Source organism: Arachis hypogaea, chromosome 10 (assembly GCF_003086295.3).
Source record: "Arachis hypogaea cultivar Tifrunner chromosome 10, arahy.Tifrunner.gnm2.J5K5, whole genome shotgun sequence".
NCBI lineage: Eukaryota > Viridiplantae > Streptophyta > Magnoliopsida > Fabales > Fabaceae > Arachis > Arachis hypogaea.
Window position 1 is genome coordinate 61,352,436 of NC_092045.1, and position 12,488 is coordinate 61,364,923.

A 12,488-nucleotide genomic window follows, 5' to 3' on the forward strand; every position below is an offset into this window, starting at 1 on the left:
GTCTATTTTCTAGGGAGGGTAGAACTTCTCCAAAAATTCTTTTCGCAACAAATCCCAATTGGATCTAACTTCCCCTGGCTGAGTATAAAACCATTCCTTTGCTTTTCCTTCCAAGGAGAAAGGGAAAGTGAAGACCAACACTGCGGCTTCATCCGCCCCATGTCTCCTCGCAGTTGCATATGCAACTTGGAAATCCTTAAGGTGCTTCTGAGGATCTTCCCCAGGCAATCCATTGTACTTGGGGAGAAACTTGATTGTGCCAGACTTAAGCTCAAAATTTGGATCCAAGGCTAGATATAGAATCTGAAGTGGTTGCAAGGCAAGATCAGGAGCTCCGGCGTCCTTCAAGGTAATCCTTCGAGGTGGGTCCGCTATGACGGTGTCATCTGAGTCACTCAAAGACAGTTCAGTACTCCCCACAGATGAATATAGAGTCTCCTCGTTGATTGGAGAATGATAGTCACGGATAGGTGGTGATAGTGAATGGGAATGGTCCTCAAGGGAGCCCGCTTCACTATTCATGAAAGCTAGCCGGCGCCGAGCTTCCCTTATACGAGTTAAAGTTCTTTCAATTTTCAGGTCAAAAGTGGCAAAGCTCGGGTCTGGAAGCGACCGTGTTATTCAAATGAGGAGACAATGAAAGCATGCAATTATAAAAGGCAAAACAAAAGTAGGCAAGTAAGCATGAACTAACTTAACACTCTATAACTACCAAAACTAACTAAAGAGGGAAAGTAGTATCTACAATTAATGCCAAGTAGTAAACCAAAAATCAACTATTCACACTATTCGCATATTTACACAACCAAAATCATGGCACTCATTGCACTAAAAGTGAAATTCCCCGGCAACAACGTAAAAAATTTGACCGCACCCAATCGTACGAGTTGGGATTTCTCAAAAATAGGACTAACGTTGCAAGTATAGACCCAAACCCAACAATCGGTCACCGATCAATTTGGAAATTTACAAGATGTGTCACAACTCAAAACCAATTTAAAAACCGAGAGTATTTAACTCCCGGGTCGTCTCCCAAGGAATCACTTAAGAGGCAATGAGTGTGCAAATTCCGGTTGTAGAGATCAAGGGGTCGTCAATGAAGAAATGAACATATAAAGCAATAAAAGAATATGCAAAATTGTATTAATTGAACTAATGAAAAAATTAAAGAACCGACTATATAATATAAACAAGTAAAGTATAAAAGAGATTAACATAGCAATGTATGGAAAATTGAAAGCATAGAAAGGGGTCTTGGCTTGGAGTGAACTGATGGGTGAAAAATTAGAATTCCACACAAAACTCACCGGCAAGTATACCGGGTCGCATCAAGTAGTACTAACTCACAAGAGTGCGGTCGATCCCACAGGGATTGATGGATCAAGCAACTTTAGTGGGTGATTAGTTTAGTCAAGCTAACAATATTGAGTGATAATTGATGCAGCAGAAAGTAAATGACAGTGAATTAAAAGTTCAGAAGAAGTAAATGAGCAGAAACTTAAAGAGCAAGGAATGTAAATTGACAAATTCTTAAATAGCCAGAAAGGTAGATTGCAGCAAATGTAAAGGGGATTGGGTGCAGAGAATTTAAAGAAAGCAGTAAAGCAAGCAATTGAATAGATCTTGAGAACAAGTGACAAGAAATTTAAAGTGCAGGAAAATCAAGTTCAGATCACAGTAGCTTCAAATGAAAAATGGCAGAAAGTAAAATTGCATAAGAGAAGATTCAAAAACTGAAATTTCATAAGCCAAATTGAATTCAATACTTGAAATATAAAGTGCAAAAAAATAAAAGTGTATCAAAGAGAGCTTTCTATTATATCCTACTCCTACTCCTATTGCTCTTTAGCAGAGCCAACCTCCTTTTTAAAATGGAATAGATGCCTTTTTTATAGGCTTTTACAAAATTAAAATGAAATTGAAATTAAAAACAAATTACAATTAAATAAAATTCCTATTCTATCTATCTCTTATGCCTTTGAGTGATGATAATGGGCTTTGCTTGCTTTGGATTTGAAGAAGAGTGGATCCGGATGGCTTGGTTTAAGTGGCATGGGTCAAGGTGCATTTGGTTGAATTTTGGTTGGAGGCATGCTGTAGTGGTGTCTTGTTGCTCACTAGCGCTCACTAAGTGAGCACTGTGCTCACTATTTGAGCACTGTGCTCACTATTTGAGCGCTACTCCTTGGTTCAATGTGTCCCCCTCTTTGAACCTTGGCCAGTGCATGTTTGGTGCCTTGGAGAGTGCTTTTGATGCTTTAAAGATGCCTATCACTTGTGCTTCAATTTTGTGGCAAATATAGATTATTATATATCGTTGGAAAGATCTGAATGTCAGCTTTCCAACACAACTGGAAGTGCATCAATTGAACATTAGTAGCTCACAAGGCTTTTGAAGAAGGCATGGTCATGCCGTCACAAGGCTTAAAGAAAAGCCCGAAAATGCTCACTAAGTGAGCACAGTGCTCACTTATTTGAGCGCTATTAGAGCGCTCCATTGCTGCCCCTTGGTTCCTTGGTTGAGTGGCACACAAATGCTCACTAGAGTGAGCATAGTGCTCACTAAGTGAGCGCTAGCCTTGTCTTGGCCTTGTTTCCAAGCTTAAGAGCGCCACACTTTATTTTCATGGGCCACACTTTTTGAAGCGTGGCCTAATGTCCAAAGCGTGCTCAATCTTCAAAGCATGCCCAAAATTCCTCTTTTCTTCTTTTTAGCTTATTTTGTGTTTTTTTGCTTCTTTTTTCACTTATTTCCTACAAGATTTATAAAATCAAAAGATCAAAGAAATATACCATTTAAGCACAAAAGCAAGCAATATTTAGACACTATTCATCAATTTCTTATTTGAAAAAGCATAGAAAAACATGACATGATGACATGTCATCACAACACCAAACTTAAACCTTGCTTGTCCCCAAGCAAGAAAAAAATCATGCAATAGAGATTGACAATCCAAGGTAAGAAGAATATCAAGTCAATATTCATGGTAGGCTAGTTTTCTATGCATGCTACAATCACAAAAGAAATAAAAATGATTGATGATTCTATCTAGGTCTATTTATGAAATCTTTTCCTTATATTCATCCTTGAAACAAGCTTTTGATTTTCTTATTAGCTTCTCCTTTTGGGTGCTTTGCCCCATGAGTTGATATCAAAGCTACGACTCTAAATGCTTTGTTTTCAAATATTACCACTTGATACTTAAGCATCACAAGCATTTAATTAGAGGATTTCATTAAGCTCATTTGTTTCTTTTCTTGACTCTCTAATCATTGATGCTCAGAACCTTGAACTTTGAGGGAGTGCATTTGCACTTGACCCTAACCTTGACTCTAAGTGTTTTGTTTTCAAGCTTTTTTCTTGATACATAAACACCACAAGTACTTAACAAATTAATTGTCATTGGTACTCAGAGCCTTCAGCTTTCCCATTCTTTCCCTTTTTCTTTTCTTGCCTTATTTGCATTTGCTTCTTTCAAGGTTTTCATGATTTCCAAAGATTTCACAAAATGTCCTAGATGAAAACTTCAATTAAATAAGATCTAATGCAGTTGAGCAACAATTAACCATACTAGCTTTCCAATATTTGTATGCACATGCTAAGTTCTTTAATTCCTTGTTTGTTTATGATCATGATACTTTACTGCTTTGAACTTTACAAAACTCAAGTTGGTAGTCATAATGGCATAGCAACAAGTTACAGATCAAAATTCAGGCTATGCTTATCCATACACACATGTAAACAGAGAGGATAAAGACAATCATGCAATTTAAAGTGCTGGAAACAAATGAGAGGAAAAGGAACTTTACAACCTTGTAATTCATCTTCTCTCTCATTGTCATTTTCCTCCCATTCTCCCCTTTCCCTTGCCAGACTCAGAATGCTTGCTCATTCTCAAGCAACAATTAGAACAATGGCTATGGGGCTAACATGGATCATGAATGTCTTACACAATGAAATGTTAGTAGTACATGTGTTTTAAACAAGCAAAATTAAAGATAACCATGGAGGCACAGAGAAACAGAGACATTGTGATTGCAAACATAGAGGGTGTGCATGATACATTGCATAAAGAAGGTAAGTGGCACACCAAACTTAGTGTGGCAGTCTCACTTGGAATTGATGCAAGTATCCAGTGTGGTTTGGAAACAAATTTTGTTGCATAGCAACACCAAACTTAGAATGCAATCACATGTCCATTTTATTTGAACTAAGACTAAATGAAACTGTTATATGTTAAATACAATCACCAAGCCACGAATCTGTCATGAATAAGGATTTCTTGGTGATGTATTAACAAAAACAGTTAATAAAAGAAAGCATTAAAAACAAGAAAATGACTAAAACCAAGAGAAAACTAAAATTGTCTAACTAAAAGAAAGATAACACTGCAAAGGGCCTTATGATTATACAGACAAGTGGTGTTGCTGAATGAATTGCATAGAAAAATAAGTGGCACACCAAACTTAGAATCTTAGTGTGACACTTCCATGTAAAATTGATGCAATCATCCAAAGGGATTAAAAACAAATTATTGCAGGGAAACACCGTACTTAGAATGTAACCATATGCCAATTTATTGAAACTTAAACAAAGTAGACAGAGAAAATGAACAAAGCAAAGGAATGAAATGTTACCTAAGGTTGGGTTGCCTCCCAACAAGCGCTCTTTTAGTGTCATTAGCTTGACATGTTGTTCTTCACTTTCTTCCTCTTCTTCCAGTTTGTTAAGAGTAATGACCTCAAGGGAAGAGATGAACCAGCTAGTGTCCCCTGTCTTGGCCTCTCCTCAGCAAGCTTCCTTTTGTTAATGACTTGATTGAGCTTACTTGCTGGATCAGGAGTAGGATTGGTGCTCTTGCTAGTTGCCTTCACTTCTTTGGATTCAAGACTTGGTTGCTGTGTAATTATTGGAGTTTTATCTTCATCCAGAGCCTTTTGAATTGGTGGTTCAATGAGCCCTTCTTTTATGCAATTCTCTGCTTCACTTGAGTATGAGTTTCCTTGATTGTCTGTCTCACGTTCTTGTTCTTCCACTTCCTCTTTTGAACTCAACATTTGACTTAATAGCACCTTCATGGAGGAGGTTTGTTGTTCTTCCCAAGATTTCTTCATCTCCTCTTCATATCTTTCAATCACAAATTCAAGTGTTGAGAGTTTTTGGTTTCGGGGAGTTTGTGGAGGTTGTGAGTTTTCATGTTCCTTTGTCATCTCAAGTGGCTTCTGTATGTATGTATGTTTAGGTTCAAATATTTCCACCACCTCTTCCTTCTTTGCTGAAAATTCACTTGACACAATAGCCTCTTCCTCTTGCTTTTCCACTTCCTCCTTCACATCCACCCAGTGGTCCTCATCTTCCTTGCTTAGCAATTCTTTGTTTCTCCTTATTTGCTCCAAATATCCATCCATCTTATTACATAGGGTTTCTTGTTCTTTCCAAGAGTTTATGGATGCTTGTAGGTATTGTTCAAATGCTAGCTCAAGGAATGAAGGTTGAGAGAAATTTTGTGGGCATGGATGTGTTGTGGTTATGTTTTGAGAAGCATAGAATGAATTTTGTGAATTGTGGAATGCATTTTGTGGTTGGTATGGATCGTGGACTGAGTTGTATGGTTCTTGGAGGAAACTTTATGTTGAGGTGGTGGACGAAATTGTGGTCACATCAATGTAGTACTCTTTGTTATTGTATGGAATCATTATTATGGCTCTTTGCTATGAGTGGACACAACTCCGTTCAACTTAACCAGCAAGTGTACTGGGTCATCCAAGTAATACCTTACGTGAGTAAGGGTCGATCCCACAGAGATTGTTGGTATGAAGCAAGCTATGGTCATCTTGTAAATCTCAGTCAGGCGGATTATAATTGACTATGGATTTTCGAATAATAATAAATAATAAATAGGAAATAAAGATAAATAACATAGGATAGAAATACTTATGTAAATTAAAGGTGAGAATTTTAGATAAGCGTATGGAGATGCTGTGTTCCTTCTGAATCTCTGCTTTCCTACTGCTCAAATTACAGTTTTCTTATATCATTCCTTTCCATGGCAAGCTGTATTTAGGGCATCACCGTTGTCAATGGCTACATCACATCCTCTCAGTGAAAAAGGTCCAAATGCTCTGTCACAGCACGGCTAATCATCTGTCGGTTCTCAATTAGGTTGGAATAGAATCCCTTGATTCTTTTTTGTCTGTCACTAACGCCCAGCCTTCAGGAGTTTGAAGCTCGTCACAGTCATTCAATCCCGAAATCCTACTCGGAATACCACAGACAAGGTTAGACTTTCTGGATTCCCATGATTGCCACTATCAATTCTAGCTTATACCACGAAGATTCTGATTAAGGAATCCAAGAGATATGCGCCCAGTCTAAGGTAGAACGGAAGTGGTTGTCAGTCACGCGCGTTCATAGGTGAGAATGATGATGAGTGTCACGGATCATCACATTCATCAAGTTGAAGTGCAACGAGTATCTTAGAATAGGAATAAAGAGAATTGAATAGAAACAGTAGTAATTGCATTAAAACTTGAGGTACAGCAGAGCTCCACACCGTTAATCTATGGTGTGTAGAAACTCCACCGTTGAAAATTGATGAGCGGATAATTTATACGCTTTTTGGCATTGTTTTTAGGTAGTTTTTAGTATGTTCGAGCTATTTTTAGGGATATTTTCATTAGTTTTTATGTTAAATTCACATTTCTAGACTTCACTATGAGTTTGTGTGTTTTTCTGTGATTTCAGGTAATTTCTGGCTGAAATTGAGGGACCTGAGCAAAACTCTGAGAAAGAGGCTGACAAAGGACTACTGATGCTGTTGGAATCTGACCTCCCTGCACTCGAAATAGATTTTCTGGAGCTACAGAACTCCAAATGGCGCGCTCTTAACGGCGTTGGAAGGTAGACATCCAGAGGTTTCCAGCAATATATAATAGTTCATACTTTATTCGGGAATTGACGACGTAAACTGGCGCTCAACGCCAGTTCCATGTTGCTATTTGGAGTAAAACGCCAGAAACATGTCATGACCCGGAGTTGAACGCCCAAAACACGTTACAACTTGGCGTTCAACTCCAAAAGAAGCCTCAACTCGTGGATAGATCAAGCTCAGCCCAAACATACACCAAGTGGGCCCTGGAAGTGGATTTATGCATCAATTACTTACTCCTGTAAACCCTAGTAGCTAGTCTAGTATAAATAGGATAATTTACTATTGTATTACACATCTTTGGTCTCAGTTTTGTTTTATTCTTCATCTTAGGAGGCTATTGATCACGTTTTGGGGGCTGGCCATTCGGCCATGCCTGAACATTTCACTTATGTATTTTCAACGGTGGAGTTTCTACACACCATAGATTAAGGGTGTGGAGCTCTGCTGTACCTCCAGTTGCAATGCAATTACTATTATTTCCTATTCAATTCTCTTTATTCCTATTCTAAGATATTCGTTACACTTCAACTTGATGAATGTGATGATCCGTGACACTCATCATCATTCTCACCTATGAACGTGCGTGATTGACAACCACTTCCGTTCTACCTTAGGCCAGGCGCATATCTCATGGATTCCTTAATCAGAATCTTCGTCGTATAAGCTAGAATGATGGCGGCATTCATGGGAATCCGGAAAGTTGATGAGCGGATAATTTGTATGCTTTTTGGCATTGTTTTTAGTATGTTTTTAGTATAATCTAGTTAGTTTTTAGTATATTTTTATTAGTTTTTAGCTAAAATTCACTTTTCTGGACTTTACTATGAGTTTGTGTGTTTTTCTGTGATTTCAGGTATCTTCTGGCTGAAATTGAGGGTCCTGAGCAAAAATCTGATTCCGAGACCAAAAAGGACTGCAGATGCTGTTGGATTCTGACCTCCCTGCACTCGAAGTGGATTTTCTGGAGCTACAGAAGCCCAATTGGCGCGCTCTCAACGGCGTTGGAAAGTAGACATCCTGGGCTTTCCAGCAATATATGATAGTCCATACTTTGCCCATGATTTGATGGCCCAAACCGGCGCTCAAAGTCACCCTCAGAAATTCCAGCGTTAAACGCTGGAACTGGCATAAAACTTGGAGTTAAACGCCCAAACTGGCATGAGAACTGGCGTTTAACTCCAGAAAACGTCTCTACACATAAAAGCTTCAATGCTCAGCCCAAGCACACACCAAGTGGACCCAGAAGTGGATTTTTACGTCATTTACTCATTTCTGTATACCCTAGGCTACTAGTTTACTATTAATAGGATCTTTTGACATTGTATCTGTACCTCATGACACTTTACACGTTTTCTTTGTGTATTTCCACGGCATGAGTCTCTAAACCCCATGGTTGGGGGTGAGGAGCTCTGCTGTGTCTTGATGGATTAATGCAATTACTACTGTTTCTTATTCAATCATGCTTGCTTCCATTCTAAGATAATACTTGTTCTTAATCCGGATGAATGTGATGATCCGTGACAATCATCATCATTCTCAACTATGAACGTGTGCCTGACAACCACCTCCGTTCTACCTTAGATTAAGTAGTTATCAGTTGGATTCTTTAATCGGAATCTTCGTGGTATAAGCTAGAATTGATGGCGGCATTCAAGAGAATCCGGAAGGTCTAAACCTTGTCTGTGGTATTCTGAGTAGGATTCAATGATTGAATGACTGTGACGTGCTTCAAACTCCTGAAGGCGGGGCGTTAGTGACAGACGCAAAAGAATCACTGGATTCTATTCCGGCCTGATTGAGAACCGACAGATGAATTCCGCGGGCTGTGACAGAGCATTAGCAATCATTTTCACTGAGAGGATGGGAGGTAGCCATTGACAACGGTGATACCCTACATACAGCTTGCCATGGAAGGAGACTTGCGTGCTTGAAGAAGAAGACAGTAGGAAAGCAGAGATTCAGAAGATGGAGCATCTCCAAACCTCAACCTATTCTCCATTACTGCAAAACAAGTAATCATTTCATGTTCTTTTGCTTTTCACAATCAATCCTGATAATTTCTGATATCCTGACTAAGATTTACAAGATAACCATAGCTTGCTTCAAGCCGACAATCTCCGTGGGATCGACCCTTGCTCACGCAAGGTATTACTTGGACGACCCAGTGCACTTGCTGGTTAGTTGTGCGGGATTACAAAAGTGTGATTGCAATTTCGTGCACCAAGTTTTTGGCACCGTTGCCGGGGATTGTTGAGTTTGGACAACTGACGGCTTATCTTGTTGCTTAGATTAGGACTGTTTTATTTTTGTTGGTTTAGAGTCTTTTAGTTGAGTCTAGTTTCATATTCTAAGTTTGGTGTCAATTGCATGCTTTTGTTTTTCTTTTAATTTTCGATTTTTGCATGTTCTTAGTCCCTTCTTGATTTATAAAAATTCTAAGTTTGGTGTCCTCTTTGTGTTTTTCCCTTAAAAATTTTCGAAAACTGTGTGTTTGATTTTCTAAAAATTTTATGTTTGGTGTCTTTTTGTGTTTTTCTCTTTCCTCTTTTCAAAATCAAATCTTTTTCATAAAAATTTTTCAATCATATCTTTTTAATTGCTGTTTTCAAAATCTTTTTGATTAACTAATTGATTCAGTTCTCAATTTGCTTTGATCTTATTTTCTTTTTTATTTTCGAATTTTTTTTTTTTTACTTTTCTTCTATTTTATTTTATTTTTTTTCGTAAATTCAAAAAAAAAAAAACAACAAAATTTATCTCCTTGCAATCATTATCATTTTCCTTTTGTCCATTATGGACTCAAGTGGGATTAATCAGTCCAAAAGGACTCTGGGGTCATATGCTAACCCCATTACAGCTGCATATGGGAGTAGCATCTGTACACCTCCCATCAAAGCAAACAGCGTTGAACTAAATCCTCAACTCATTATCATAGTGCAGCAAAATTGCCAGTATTCCGGTCTTCCACAGGAAGAACCTACTGAGTTTCTGGCACAGTTTTTACAAATTGCTGACACAGTACATGATAAAGAGGTAGATCAGGATGTCTACAGACTATTACTGTTTCCATTTGCTGTAAAAGATCAAGCTCAAAGGTGGTTGAATAACCAACCTACAGCAAGCATAAAGACATGGAAACAGTTGTCAGACAAATTCCTGAATCATTTTTACCCTCCAAAAAGGATGACACAGTTAAGGCTGGACATCCAAGGCTTTAAACAAGAGGATAATGAATCCCTTTATAATGCCTGGGAGAGGTATAGAGGTATGCTAAGGAAATGTTCCTCTGAAATGTTTTCAGAGTGGGTACAGTTAGACATTTTCTACTATGGGCTTACAGAAAAAAGCTCAGATGTCTTTAGACCACTCAACTGGTGGATCTATACACATGAGGAAGACAATTGAAGAAGCTCAAGAACTCATAGACAATGTTGCTAGAAACCAATATTTGTACTCTAGCAATGAGTTCTCTCCAAAAAAGGAAGTCATGGCAGCAGTCACTGACCCTAGTCCTCAAGAACAAATAATTGAGCTTAATCAACAATTGCTCCTGATGACAGAACAGTTAGCAGACTTTAAAGAGATGCTCCATGAAACTAAAGTTGCTAACAAGAGCATAGAACTGCAGTTAAATCAAGCAAAACAGCAAATATCTAAACAGATAACAGAGGAATGTCAAGCAGTTCAATTGAGGAGTGGAAAGACCCTGAATAACACTGCTCAAAAGAGTAAAAAGCCAAACAAGGAACAATTGACAGAGGACAACCAAACCACTGTTTAAAATCCCTCTGAGGACAGTATGAGCCCAGAGAGGAATGTCATTGGCGTTCAGACGCCAGAAAGGGAAGCAAAGCTGGCGTTAAACGCCCATTCCTTGCCCAGTTCTGGCGTTCAAACGCCAGAAAAGGGGGAAAAGTTGGCGTTAAACGCCCAATTTCCACCCAATCCTGGCGTTCAGACGCCTGGGGAGAATCAGACACCTGAAAGTGCTGACAGTAATCCCCCTAACAAGGCTTCTTCAACCACTTCTGTAAGGAATAAACCTGCAGCATCTAAGGTTGAAGAATATAAAGCCAAGATGCCTTATCCTCAAAAACTCCGCCAAGCGGAACAGGATAAGCAATTTGCCCGCTTTGCAGACTATCTAAGGACTCTTGAAATAAAGATTCCGTTTGCAGAGGCACTTGAGCAAATACCTTCTTATGCTAAATTCATGAAAGAAATCTTAAGTCATAAGAAGGATTGGAGAGAGACTGAAAAAGTGTTTCTCACTGAAGAATGTAGTGCGGTCATATTAAAGAGCTTACCAGAAAAGCTTCAAGATCCAAGGAGCTTTATGATACCATGCACATTAGAAGGTGCTTGCACCAAGACAGCTCTATGTGATCTTGGAGCAAGCATCAATCTAATACCTGCATCCACTATCAGAAAGCTTGGGTTGACTGGAGAAGTCAAACCAACCCGGATATGCCTCCAACTTACTGATGGCTCCATTAAATACCCATCAGGCATAATTGAGGACATGATTATTGGTGCGCGAAATTGTGAACAATACTTTTTCACAACTCTCATAATCCCCGGTAATGGCTCCAAAAACGTGGTAGCTCAATACCATGGCATTACACAACTTCGCACAACTAACCAGCAAGTGCACTGGGTCGTCCAAGTAATAAACCTTACGCGAGTAAGGGTCGATCCCACGGAGATTGTTAGTATTGAAGCAAGCTATGGTCATCTTGTAAATCTTAGTCAGGCAAACTCAAATGATAATGGTGATGAACGAAAATAACAAAAAGGTAAAGATAGAGATACTTATGTAATTCATTGGTAGGAACTTCAGATAAGCGCATGAAGATGCCTTCCCTTCCGTCTCTCTGCTTTCCTACTGTCTTCATCCAATCCTTCTTACTCCTTTCCATGGCAAGCTTAAGCAAGGGTTTCACCGTTGTCAGTGGCTACCTCCCATCCTCTTAGTGAAAGCGATTGCATATGCTCTGTCATAGCATAGCGGAATTCATCTGTCGGTTCTCAATCAGGCCGGAATAGAATCCAGTGATTCTTTTGCATCTGTCACTAACGCCCCGCCCTCAGGAGTTTGAAGCACGTCACAGTCATTCAGTCATTGAATCCTACTCAGAATACCACAGACAAGGTTAGACCTTCCGGATTCTCTTGAATGCCGCCATCAGTTCTCGCCTATACCACGAAGACTCTGATCTCACGGAATGGTTGGCTCGTTTGCCAGGCGAGCACTCGGTTGTCAGGCGATCAACCATGCATCGTGCAATCAGGAATCCAAGAGATATTCACTATGGCCTTAGTTGCTTGTAGAACAAGAGTGGTTGTCAGTCACTTTGTTCATGGGTAAGAATGGTGATGAGTGTCAATCATCACCTTCATCAAATTGAAGAACAAGTGATATCTTGGATAAAGAACAAGCGGAATTGAATGGAAGAACAATAGTAATTGCATTAATACTCGAGGTACAGCAGAGCTCCACACCTTAATCTATGGTGTGTAGAAACTCCACCGTTGAAAATACATAAGCATAAGGTC